Below are 13,593 nucleotides of genomic sequence, written 5' to 3' on the forward strand. Positions count from 1 at the left end.
GGAGGACTGGTTTGTGGACCGGTTTGTGGGAGGCACGTACGGGAAGATGGTCTCATCAAAAATAACATGACGAGAGACGATGACGCAACGCGATGTGGGGTCGTAGCAGCGGTATCCTTTGTGTTCTAAGGGGTAGCCGAGAAACACACAGGGTAGGGAGCGTGGGGAGAGCTTGTGTTCGGCGGTGGCAGAGACATTGGGGTAACAAAGACACCCAAATACGCGAAGATGGTTGGGGCATCCCTCCTCCCCTCCTTCTCTCCCTCGCCGCCGCCAGGGGGCGCAGCTGGGCGAAGCCCGGCCTGGTCGGCGGCTGCGGGGTGCTTCTCTTCCCCTCGTGCGGGTGGCGAGGCGGGGGGTGGCTCACCCGGGCCTGGGTGCTGTGCTAGGCACTGGGCGCAGCAGCATGACGGTGCGCCGGGGCTGGTCGACGGTGGTAGAGGGCACGCGTTGGTCGCTGGGATTGGCGAGGTCGAGGCTAGATCTGGGGCCGAGCGGTGCGGGCCGAGGGCGCCGCAGGCTGCTGGTCTCCGCCCCGGCCATGGCCATGGCGGGTGGTGGTGCACCAGAGCAGCGGCTGGCCGGTGGGCGGGCCGGCCGGAATCCGGAGGCTACAGCGGCTGGACGGCGGTAGGCAGCGCAGTTGGGCTCCTCGGTGGGCTTCCTTTGCGATTGGCAACGGCCCTTCGGCTCTCTTCTTGCTGGTGGACGGGTGTATGTTGGTGGCCTCGCGTGGAGCTGCGTTCGCCTTCGAGGTGGGGCGACACAGGAGGTGTCCGGTGGGGAGACATGCTAGAGGGATGGGAGGCACCGACGAGATCGGGCCACCCATCGATGGCACATGGGTGTGCCGGCCCGGGTGCGTCCGCCCCCCTCCTCCCCCGTTCCCGGGCCTTGTGTGGGCTGACACGGCTCCGGCGTTGTCCGAGGCGGGACGTATGCTGCGGTTTCTTCGGCCGAGTGTGCCCTTTGGCCCAAAGCCGGTCACTTTGGTCAGTTTTCGGGGTGTCTAGATGCAGGGCGGCGGCCCTAGCGACGGGAGGCACGACGTTTGTGGCTGGAACTTGCGCCTCGGGTGCGGGCGAGCGGCCATGACCACACGGATGGATGGCCGTTGGTGGTTTGCGGAACTAGGATGCGTCGGAGGGGTGGGTGTGCCGGGTACATCACTTGCCCAATCTTGAATTGGGCGACGGCGGCGGTGTCTGTGGACAGCGTATCCTTCATGAAGGCTCCATCGCGGTGCCCTTACTCCTTCGAGTTGCTCCAAGTGAAAACTCGATCTTTGGGATCGGATGGTGACGGCTATCAGTGGTCGTTACCTTCTAGGAGGCACCATCATATATTGGAGTCCTTGTTCTGTCGTTTACCATCTCACCTCTCCTCGGAGGATTGGAGGTCTCCGTTGGCTCCAAGCGGATCATCCTCGCGCATTTGTAGTGGCTTGGTAGTCATTGGGGTGGTGTGGCGGTGCTCGGCACCCTTGTATCTTGTCTTGGGTGTGTGTGTCGTGTGTGGTGGTGGCGTGAGTTTGTATAGTGATGCTTGTGGATCGGTGCTTTATATATTAAGCTGGGCGAAAGCCTTTTTCGGTAAAATTGGCTGCATCACCGGCTTTAGAGAAGCTCCTTTAAAATGCTTCAACGTACCTTGGAGTGGATATCGAAAGTGAGCTCCATGAACTGGAGACCGCTGTCTTGCCGCCGTTCGAGCTGTTGATTGAAGCAGCAGATAAGGGAAACCACAGGCCCAAGTTGGGCAAATGGCTTCAGGAACTCAAAGAAGGCATCTACATGGCTGAAGACTGCTGGACGAGCATGTATACAACCTCCTCAAGCGCCAAGCAAAGGGGACGGATTCCTTGGCAGCCAATGCATCCTCCATCAACAACACTTTAATGAAGCCTCTGCGTGCTGCATCAAGCAGGTTGTCCAATCTGAGCTCTAAGAACAGAAAGCTAATTCAACATCTGAATGAACTGAAGACCACCTGGCGAAAGCCAGGGACTTCCGTCAACTGCTCTGCGTACCAGCTGGTTATAATGCAGCAAGCCCCACCAAAACATTAGTTGTTGTTCCTGAGACCACATCACTTCCACCTTTAAAAGTAATTGGTCGTGATAATGATCGCGATTGTATAATAAATCTTCTTACCAAGACAACTACTATTACTATTGAGTCTAGTGTTGCTATGTACTCAGGTTTGGCCATTGTTGGAGCTGGAGGCATGGGAAAGTCCACCTTGGCACAGCTTGTTTACAATGACAAGAGGGTAAAAGAATATTTTGATGTGACAATGTGGGTAAGCATCTCACGCAAACTTGATGTTCGCCGTCATACACGAGAGATCATTGAGTCGGCCTCTCGGGGGGAATGCCCACGCATTGATAACCTTGATACTCTGCAACGCAAATTGACAGACATACTGCAAGAATCAGGGAAATTCCTACTTGTGTTGGATGATGTTTGGTTTGAACCTGGCAATCAGAGGGAATGGGACCAATTGTTAGCTCCTCTAGTTTCTCAACAGACGGGAAGCGAAGTTTTGGTAACTTCTCGAAGGGATACATTTCCAGTTGCTCTTTGTTGTGAAGAAGTGTGTCATCTGAAAACATGGCAGATGCTCAGTTCTTGGCACTCTTCAAACACCATGCATTCTCTGGGCCAGAAATCAGAAATCCGCAGTTGCGCAAGAGGTTGGAAGATTTTGCAGATAAGATTGCTAAAAGGCTTGGACAATCTCCTTTGGCGGCAAAAGTTGTGGGTTCCCAGTTGAAAGGGGAAACAAATATCGTGGCATGGAAGAATGCTCTTACCATACAGGTTGACAAATTAAGTGAGCCCATGAGAGCTCTGTTGTGGAGTTATGATAAGTTAGATCCACGTCTACATAGGTGCTTCCTATACTGCAGCTTGTTTCCAAAAGGCCACAAGTATGTCATTGATGAGCTGATTCATCTTTGGATGGCTGAGGGCCTCATAGATTCATGCAATCAAAACAAGAGAGTTGAAGATATTGCGAGAGATTACTTCAAGGAGATGATCTCTGTTTCGTTCTTTCAACCATTTTATAAGAAATGCTATGTTATGCACGATCTCCTTCATGATCTGGCAGAATCACTCTCCAAGGAAGACTACTTCAGGTTGGAAGATGATAAGGTGATGGAAATTCCATCCACTGTTCGACATATATCTGTTTGTGTTGGTAGTATGATGCAACACAAGCAAAGTATATGCAAGCTACATCATTTACGCACTATAATCTGCATAGAACCGCTTATGGAAGATGTAAGTGGCATTTTTAATCAGTTACTACAAAATTTGAAGAAGTTGCGTGTACTATATTTGACATCTTACAGCAGCAGTAAGTTGCCCGAATCTGTTGGTAAGTTGAAGCACCTTCGGTATTTGAACATCATCAGAACACTGATTTTTGAATTGCCAAGATCATTGTGTACTCTTTACCACTTGCAGTTACTTCTTTTTAGTCACAAAGTTGAGAGTTTGCCTGAGAAGCTGTGTGATTTAAGAAAGTTACGGCATCTTGAATGTCATGATGATACAATATACGCGTCAAGCGAAGAAGCACTGCCTCAAATTCCTAACATTGGCATGCTAACTTCACTTCAACAACTCAAGGAATTTTCTGTACAAAATAAAAATGGATATGAGTTGCAACAACTAGGGGACATGAACCAGATTCGTGGCAGTTTATGTGTCACAAATATTGAGAATGGCACGGGGAAGGATCAAGCTTTAGAATCAAAGTTGCATCAGAAAATTCATCTTGGCAGCTTGCGACTTGTCTAGGGTTCCAAGAATAAAACGAATTCAGAGGATAGTTTACATTTTGAGGTTCTAGAAGGCTTGATGCCACCGCCTCAACTTGAGAATCTTGAAATTGACGGTTACAAATCTTCAAAATACCCAGGCTGGTTACTTGATGGTTCGCATTTTGAGAATTTGGAATCTTTGAGCTTTGTTAATTGCAGTGCTTTGCAAAGACTACCATCTAATATTGAACTATATAGGAATTGCTCTTCACTTGTCCTCCGAGATGTGCCAAACCTAAAGACATTACCTTGTCTTCCACTATGCCTTAAAACATTACTAGTACACAAATGCCCACTGCTTGTATTTATTTCCAACGATGCGTTGGAACATGATGATAAGAGAGAGAATTTCATGATGGCAAACCACTTGGCATCATGACTTGGTTTAATCTGGGAGTTAGATTTAGGATCAGATATTACGAGACTACTCTCACAGGAACATTCATTTCTAAAGCAGTTGATGATATTTGTGCATGTAGATGTGGCACATGTTCAAAAACTTGAAAATGCTATAGAAAGAGAGAAAGATGAAGTATTGGTAAAAGAGGATGTCATCATGGCATGTATATTGTGTCACGAGCTGAGGATGAGACTCATCTATGAAAGGAGCATTGGGCTGCCACTGGTTCCACCATCAGGACTTTGTGAACTTGAACTTTCTTCATGCAGTATTACAGATGGAGCTTTAGCTGTTTGCCTTGATGGCCTGGCCTCACTCAAAAGATTGGTCTTGGTGGAGATTATGACTTTAACTACACTTCCTTCAGAAGAGGTCCTCCAACATTTGACAAAACTTGACTCTTTATTCATCGGAGATAGCTGGTGTCTCAGGTCATTCGGGGGCTTACGAGCTGCTACCTCCCTTTCAGAAGTTGGACTGGGATCCTGCCCTTGTTTAGAGTTGGCACGTGGAGCATAATGCTTCCCATTATCCCTTAGGAGCCTTAGTATAGACAACTGCGTGCTTGCAGCTGACTTCCTCTGTGCTGACTGGCCACAAGTGAACTATATTAGCATAAACAATTGCAGAAGCCCCGCAAGCTTGTCTGTTGGTAGCATCACCTCTGTTCGTGCACTCATTCTGTATCACTTGCCAGATTTATGTAGGCTTGAAGGATTGTCTAGCCAGGAATTTGATTTCGTACATTTGGCTGATGTTCCGAAACTCATCCCTGAGTGTATCTCACAGTTTCAAGTCAACCACATACTCCAAGTTAGCAGTTCTGCACTACTCAATAACATGTTCTCAGCTGAAGGTTCCACAGTTCCACCATCTCTCTCTTTTGATGAATGCAAGGAACCATTCATTTCACTAGACGAATCCGTAAATTTCACATCTGTCAGGACCCTATCGTTCCGTGACTGTCAAATGAATTCCCTGCCAACAATTCTGAAGGGCTTCCCCAATCTGAGGAATCTCTTGATCACTTGCTGCCGCAACATATCATGTTTACCGGATCTGCCGCCGTCCCTCCAACAGATATGCATATGAGATTGCAGTGAGCTGTTGAAGGAGAGCTGCCGAGCACCTGATGGAGAAAGTTGGCCAAAGATCGCGCATATCCGCTGGAAGAACATTAGATGAAGTGTTATTCAAATTCCCATCTGCAAATAAACGGAAAGGTAAATTAGCTCCGGTCAGCCACTTTTGCACTCTCAAAGATACATGTAGCCTTTCCTTATACATATGCTTTTTGTTTAATTTTCTATCTTTTAAATACGCCCTTTGTGTCAAAGTTTTTTTTTCATTTGTTTACTTCAACTTTATAGCAGGCCATAAAGGAAATTCAACCAAGTGACGAGTTCGCTCCAGGCTCCAGAATCTGTTACAAGGTGGAGCACTCCAGGCTGGCTCGTCGTACAGTTCGACTCTGTCTCCTGCTTCACCGCCCGGTTCTGATCCCCTAGGATTATCCTCCTGCTTTGCTGATTGGCTCATTCATTGCCCTCTCGCACTCTACCACCTACTGTCCTCTAATGCCACAATCACTGACGGTGGCTTTTGTAATCGCGTTGTTGGTTATGTTTTTCTTCAGGCTATTATCCATTCACGGGACAATTGCCCAAAATAGTGTCTATTATGTATCTTGTTATTATTGTCCTGTTCTGCTAGAGTCTGCTGCAGTATGTTGTATTTTTGGTTTGTACCGGATTGCAATCGTTATCTTTTGTGTGCTGTTGCACGCCATGTAACTGAAGATCTTGTGCGCCATCACATCACATGCCATGTAACTGAAGATCTCTTTTATCATTCACTTCCGTTATGAGTAATAGTTATGTATTTGCAATACTTTGGTTTCATACCTGGCAGGCATAGTTTGCCATGTGCCATGACCATTTTTCTTGCGTGATGAAACTTTTCTTGCTCCAGAAAGCCTGCCGCTTCAGATCTGCAGGGCATGTGCTGTAGAAGGGCTTTTTAGTTGCGCGTTCCCTGCTCTGTTTGTTTACCTTATGTGGTATGAATGAGCACTTGCATATATACTCCCTCCGTCCGAAAAAACTTGTCATCAAAATGGACAAAAAGGAATGTATCTAGAATTAAAATACATCTAGATACATCCCCTTTTATTCATTTTGATGACAAGTATTTTCGGACGGAGGGAGTAGATAGAAAGCCTGCTGCTTCAGATCTACTCCCTCCGTTCGGAATTACTTGTCTTGGAAATGAATGTATCTAGAACTAAAATATGTCTAGATACATCCATTTTCACGACAAGTAATTCCGAACGGAGGGAGTACAGATTTATGTTTGTTACTGAGGCACGTCTGAATTAATGCTGACCGGCGAAAAGGTAAGAAGAGGTTCATACTGATACTGTTGATGCCCCATTTGCTTCAGTAGCGACTGGCTGGCTGGTTAGAGGTATGTAAAAATGAGCACTCCTTACTCTGTTTATTTATCCCATGTATTCTGAACAAGCACCCTAGTTTTATACATATGGCAGCTGGAAACTAACTGCAGAACCTGGCATGCGTTAATGCTATCAAGACTGCATGCGTCTAGCCCATTTTTGGAGTGGTGAGCTTGAATATTTTTCAATTTCGTAAATAATTTAAATTTGTATACATTATTCCAAATTTGTTCACATTTTATATGAAAAGAATTACTATATGATTTTGATTTTGATTTTGTTGGAATGCATGCATTTTTCAAATTCAAGAACATTTTCTAAATTCATATATATTTTTAGAAAAATCCTGAAAAATAATATTTGTGAACTTTTTCCAAATTAATGAATATTTTGAAAAAAGTACACAAACATTTTCCAATTTCATAACATTCTAACAATTCATGAACATTTTTAAAGTTAATGATAATTTTAATCTAAGCTATGAACTTTCTAATTTTTTTAATAATTAGTAGTTGTCTTTTTTTCAAACTAGGAGGCTGGTTTTCACTACGGGTTGTTTTTTGAGAGCAGTGAGCGACACGGAAAAAAAAGGGAGCGAAGAGGAGTGCATCCAGCGTTCGTGGGCCGGCCCAAACTGCACAATATCGTCTCAAAGGAAATCTAATCCCACCAACAAAAGCCTAACTACCCTCAAAAGAAAAAGCCTAACTAGGAATCTAACCATCAAATCCATGTTTTCCTATAAAAGGAGAAAAAGAAATTCTGTCTAAAAAAGAACCAAAAAAAAAAACTTTGAACCACTGCATTGTAGTTGGATATGAGTGTAGGCGCATGTGTGCATTTGATTATCGGAATTTCCTTTGATTACACCTCTTTGTGTGGTCAACAGCCCCTAAAATAACTGCTCCCAAAAATCAAACATGGTTTGCTGATTATTTAAACTAGGATGTTCATGAAGCAAAACATTTGGATGTTTGATCAACAACATTCATTCCCCAAGGCTTAAGATACTTCGTTTATTAGTGTACATGATTGGCTGATAATTTGAATATCACATTATTTGTAGGAGTTGCCAACTTGTGGGCAAGAGTTCCCGAGTTTACAGTTTAGTGATGACAAGTAGCTTAACAACCTCCATAGTTTTGTGATTTGTGTTATGTTATATTTTTTTTCATGATGTCTTTTAGTAAAGCGTGAATCTGCGAGGTTCTTATTATGTTCATTTTTTTAGCACAGCATGTTATCACTATGTGAATCTGTGAGGTTCTTATTATTGCGCTTCTATTTTTTTTTAGAATAAAACAAAACAACTAAATATGGGCTGAAAATGCCTAGAGAGAAAACACAGGACCACTTGGGCTTGGCCCAGTGCCCATGCCACTCTCGTCCTCGCTCTCGTCGTGCTCTAGAAAAAAAACGTCACTGTCGCTCTTGGGCATCTCCGCCGCAAATCGGCACCGGCGGCAAGCAAAAAAAAGGTTGTGCGGCCTCCGTATGCCCCAACCGATATCCGTCTGCGTCCTAGCGCCGCCAGCCCCAAAATGCCACCTTGTATCCAACGAAGTGGGAGAGGGAGAGGAGGGGGTTGCCCGCCGAGACGGTGGTGGTCGGGATGCGGGCGCTCGTGGTGGTGGCTCTCCGTCGGTTCTGGCGCCTGGAGCATCGGGTGGTCATGAAGGCCACGACGACCTCTGGGCAAGAACGGTGCCTGGGGAGCCCGAAGCCTGAAGATGGCTCGCATGGCGGGGTCGATCTGTTCCCGTGCCAATGTATAGCAGCAGCAATTACAGCGAAAAAGGTTCACATTTCTTCTTGCGCCTCTCCTCTCCTCTCCTCTCCAAATAATGTCGATCTAGGCAGAAATTTTTTTTTTAGCATTCACAAAATTTGTTCACCGATGCACAAATTCCCATTGACCATCGTGTTAGCTTTAATCTGAAACTCGGCAGCAGGCCCTTTTTTTTAATATTCAGATCTAACAAATTGTTCACCGGTGCGGAAAATTTGCATTTCACACTGTCTATGAGCGTGTCGTGTCGAGCTGCCGTCTTCTCAGAGCATCATGGGTCGTCTGGCTTCCATTTGCGTGCAAAAATGAGACGTGTGAGGCAGGTGTGATACAGCAATGTTGGGTCTTTTGGGTCGCCGGGCTGTCGTTCTGGATGCTACCACCCTGGCCCCTGGGTGTAAAATTCTTTAGATTTCCTTATGAGGCCCTTAATTTGATCCGAAGGAAAAGGAATTTCAATTCTTATAGGACTATCGATGCGACGTGTGCCCAACGGATGTGTGCCACCCCTGTTGATTGCTGTTGTACCATCAAAACCAACCAGTCTTCAGTTCGATCAGTTTTGTATACTCTCATTGCACATTTCTTCTTGAGCCTCTCCTCTCCTCTCCAATAAGGTGGATCTAGGCAGCACAATCAGTCCAGAAATCGCCTTGATAGCTTGAATCCGAAACCACCACACATCAAAATTCGGCTTGACAGAGGGGCTGTTCAACTCAGAGCTAACAGATTGTTCACCGATGCGGAAACTTTATCAATGTAATATGGTGTACGTGCATTCACATTTCACACTGTGTGTGTTGCTGGCATGGATACATGGTTTACTTGTAAGCTTTGATAACTAGCTTAGCTGTCTGTTATGAGGAGTGTGCGGATTACAGATAAGCCGTCTATGCACAGGTAAGCAGAGTGGCCTTTTGAAGTGACGGCTTACAGCCATGTGCTACCTGTCAGCATTCTGTCACTGACCGAGGGTTCACGCTGCTGCCACGTGTCGTCTGTAAACTGAGTATGAGGTACTCGACTTATATCTAAACCCGCAACTGCAAACTGGCCGAGTGTTTTTCCCATAGTGCTAGGTGTGTCCTTCTCCTTACCAGTTGCATGATGTCATCTAATCCCATACCTCTACATTAGTAAAATCATAACATAAATGTAAAGTTTTTGCAAGTTATCTTTAATGGAGTGAATCGGATCAGCCGCAAAATCGTTCTCACATATTTATAGTAAATTGTTACTTCAAAATGATTCATTTCCACCAAAATATATGAGGTTTATCGTTTGTATTAGTTGATATAGTCTTCAATAAAATATATCTTGTGATACTAATATTTTAAATACAAATAAGTTAACAATTACATGGGGATTAAGATGCATAGTCCAGTTCAATATAAGACATTATGATACTAAATTTTTTATATATAACAAACAGATTAACAATTACATGGTGATTAACATGCAGATTCTAACATAAAATTACTTTTTAGGAAAACATAAAATTTGAATAAGCATCATTACAATACATTTGTAGTACTAGTCTAAAATAATATTATGTCACAGAATCAAGTTTGGCATATTTACAAAATTCCTTTGTTACAATAGATATCACCAGATATCTAAGCAAATCAAAATATCACATTACTGCTAACATTAATATGTGTTGCTTATTGTATTATAGTGTGTTCATATGTATAGTTTTCCATAGTATCAGTAAGTATTGACATAACTGGAAACTTTAGCTGGCTATTTCAGATTATAAAGTTCCAACAAATAACTTGATCGAGGTTTCTAGAGTACAAGAAAACCATGTTTAAGTGTAACTGAATCAAGAATAGAAAAGTGTTTGAGTTGTCAAATTTACCCTTCTTGTTCACTTTTACACCTCATACACTCTAGAAATGTCTATTACCTATAACTAAGCTCGACAAGTGTACCCTACAATCTCTACTAACTTATTTATTAAATTTGTGCATTATAGATACATAGGCGCCTAGGTTTCTCAAACTATTATGTAACTATTGGAATTCTTTTATCTCTTGTGATTTTCCCAATTTAAATGGAGTTGTATATTAATTTAATTGTTATGAAATGCATAGAAATAAAAATATATTTAGAATTTAGCAATAACATTAGTTGTAAATAACTAAAAATGTTTAGTATAAATATCATGCTATGATAAAGTTTTCTGTAAAATAACATCTGCAGCAGAATGACTTACATGGAAAATAATAGAACTAAATAAAAAATACCTTTAAGGAGCAAATGGGATACATCAATTGTAAAATCGAGTCGGAGATGGGATATTATGTATGACTTCCATGTACGCGATTATGGATCGGATTGGAGAGTGTTTGTTAGAATCAGATCATAGAGTCGACTCGTAAAATCTAAGATTCTACCTAATCCTACCAATACAGCCTCCCCCACCCCACCCGCCTCACTCCACGGACGTGATCCCCCCGACGCCCTCCTCACTCCACCGACGACCTTCCCTCTCTCAGCGGCAACCATGCGTCCGGCGGCAGCGGCGGCCTTTGCGGCCCTCCGAGGGCGGCTCGTTGCCGTCGAGCCTCGGCACACCGGAGACCGCCGAGCTCATCCGCCTCGGGCTAATGGTGCCGCCAGGCTGCCGTCTCCCGCACGTGTTCACATCACCGCCGATGACTACCGACGAGGGGGCCCGACGCGACATCGGATGAGCTCTGCCGCCACCACGGTGGCCGTTGGAACATCGACGACCGCCACAATTTTTGGGACGACAAAGACTATTGGACGGTCGTCGGCGAGCTCCGACGGGCGACAGGCGGCTCGTCGTCTGCCCCGCGCCGCTCCCACCGTTGCCCTCCGGCGGCCACGCCTTCCCCAAGTTCCCCCCGCCATCCGGTACCCACGCTCGCCGGACCCTCCACCCTCCCGCCGTCGAGATCCCGCTAGAGCAAGTCGCGCTGCACGAGGACGGCGACCCCGACGACAGCCCCGGATACCTCCTCGGCCCAAGGGCGTCGCAGGTAGCGGCGGCCGCCGCAGGGGTGGTGGCCAGAGAGGCCGCTGATCTGCATGAAGCACGGGACGTCGCAGCGGCTATGGCGGCGACGGCAGAGGCCACTGATGTCCAGGCGGTGTTGGATGCGGCGGAGGCTATGGCGGCGGTGCAGGCGCCTGCTGTGGAGGACGATGGCGTCGACTGGGCCGCCGCCGTCAAGAGCAGCGACGACGGCGGTGGTGACAGCGGTGTGGGCGAGGTCGTGGACCTCGTCGACTTTGACGATGAGTAGATTAGGTTTAGATTAGGTCCTCTTATGTTTAATTAAATTTCGTTATGTTTGAATGTAAGATGAACCGTTTGTCGTAAGGTTAATTGAAATATCGCTATGTTTGATTTAATTTTAGATAAAAATTATTATGAAATATTTTGATCATGTTTTTGAATTTCGAGTCATTTTTTAAATAAAAGTTAGCCAAAAGAAATGAAAAATTGAAAGATTGCCGGAAAAATTGAAAGGAAAATAAAAATGATATAAAATAAAATAAAGAAGAGAGTACGAAAGTAAAAGGAATAAAACGAAATTAGAAGGGGGGAAATCTAAAAATAAAGACAAAAGCCATAAGTAATATTTAAAAAAATCAAAAAATTCACCCAATTATCATTTTTTTGATATATTTTTTGGCAAAGTTAAGTTGGAAATAATTTTGAGCTACGGCAATGTTTTAGGATTGTCGGCGGCAAAAACCGTAGAAAATGCAAACAGTCCCAAAATGCACCGAAAATTGCGGAAGGTGTCCCTTCCTGCTAGGCCTAGTGCTAACCATTTTGCTCTTTCTTTTCCTTCATAGGTACTCCCTCCGTCCCAAAATTCTTGTCTTAGATTTATTCAAATACGGATGTATGAAGTCACGTTTTAATATTAGGTATATTCGTATCTAAACAAATGTAAGACAAGAATTTTGGGACGGAGGGAGTAGCTAGCACATGTTCATCTGTTTTGTTTTGCCTTAGTTTTGGTTGTTGTAAGTTTCATAGCCTGTATCTTTATAATACAAAATCACGCTTACCTACATGTGTGTTCGAGATTCTCTTTCACGAGTTCCTGCTTTAATTTCAGAGATTGCAAGCTCCAGGAATCATGCGTAGTCTTGCTGGCTTTAATGGGAAATCAGCCAATCTCATGGAAGGAGAGGAAAGCCTACACTGAGCAGGTCTACATCCAATTCTGATCTCCGTCCTTCACGATCCTTATGTTCCAAGTTATAGGAGTGACTTTTCTGATTGGCGGGTTTTCAATCTTAGGTAACTTTTTGTGATTGTGCCACACGAACATAAAATTCCACATTAACCTGTTTTTCTCTACATCCAATTTATTGCCATTTCCTGTAAAGTCATTGGAACATTTCAACGTTTGAAATTATGTCCCTTCAACTTAATGGCACATGACATCGCACTAGTCATTTTCACTCTTTTCCCCCTCTCGTGATAGAGGTATTTGTCACTTTCTGATTGAGCTGATTGCTCTGTGTAAACCTAATAATTATGTATGGCCTTTTCTTTTCTCCCAACATCTAACATATTGCTATCACATTGTAACATCATTGGACTATTTCAACGTTTGAAATTATGTCTTTACTTTAGATGTGTGTCACACACGACATAACTCTAATCACTATCACTTGTTTTCTGATTGTTATATTAGCCATTAATAAAATTCAAAATTAAGGAAAACTCCATCTTAATCAACTATTTGGACACACACAAGGGAAGAGGCAAGAATATAATAATCACATCCACCTCTACCACCTATTAAGCTTTGAGTTAAAACTACTATATGATAGGCAATGCATCTAGTGAGATGGGTATAATATCCGCCCGAGTTATCTTTCCCAAGACCAAGAGGTGGATAACCAATTAGTGGTACTGGGAAAAAAATCGTAAATAAGTGGTTGCCAACGTCCATTACTTTTCTTGTCTTAATGAATAAAAGCTGCTCTGCTCCTTTTGTCAAAAATACATTCGTTAGCAGATCCTGGAGAGCGATGAGCATTACCGCCTATTTAACGACTTGCACCCAAGGAGAGTAGTGCACAATCCAATAATTAAGGACCTTCCACCTCCTTGCTCAACT

The 13,593-nt window shown here is 44.2% G+C and overlaps 1 pseudogene; it reads left to right on the top strand.

The window, feature by feature from the left end:
• The first annotated feature begins 228 nt into the window (after positions 1-228).
• LOC123084537 (putative disease resistance RPP13-like protein 1) lies at positions 229-3,809 on the top strand (annotated as a pseudogene).
• Positions 3,810-13,593: the final 9,784 nt, after the last annotated feature.

This window comes from Triticum aestivum, chromosome 4A (assembly GCF_018294505.1).
Source record: "Triticum aestivum cultivar Chinese Spring chromosome 4A, IWGSC CS RefSeq v2.1, whole genome shotgun sequence".
NCBI classification, from domain to species: domain Eukaryota; kingdom Viridiplantae; phylum Streptophyta; class Magnoliopsida; order Poales; family Poaceae; genus Triticum; species Triticum aestivum.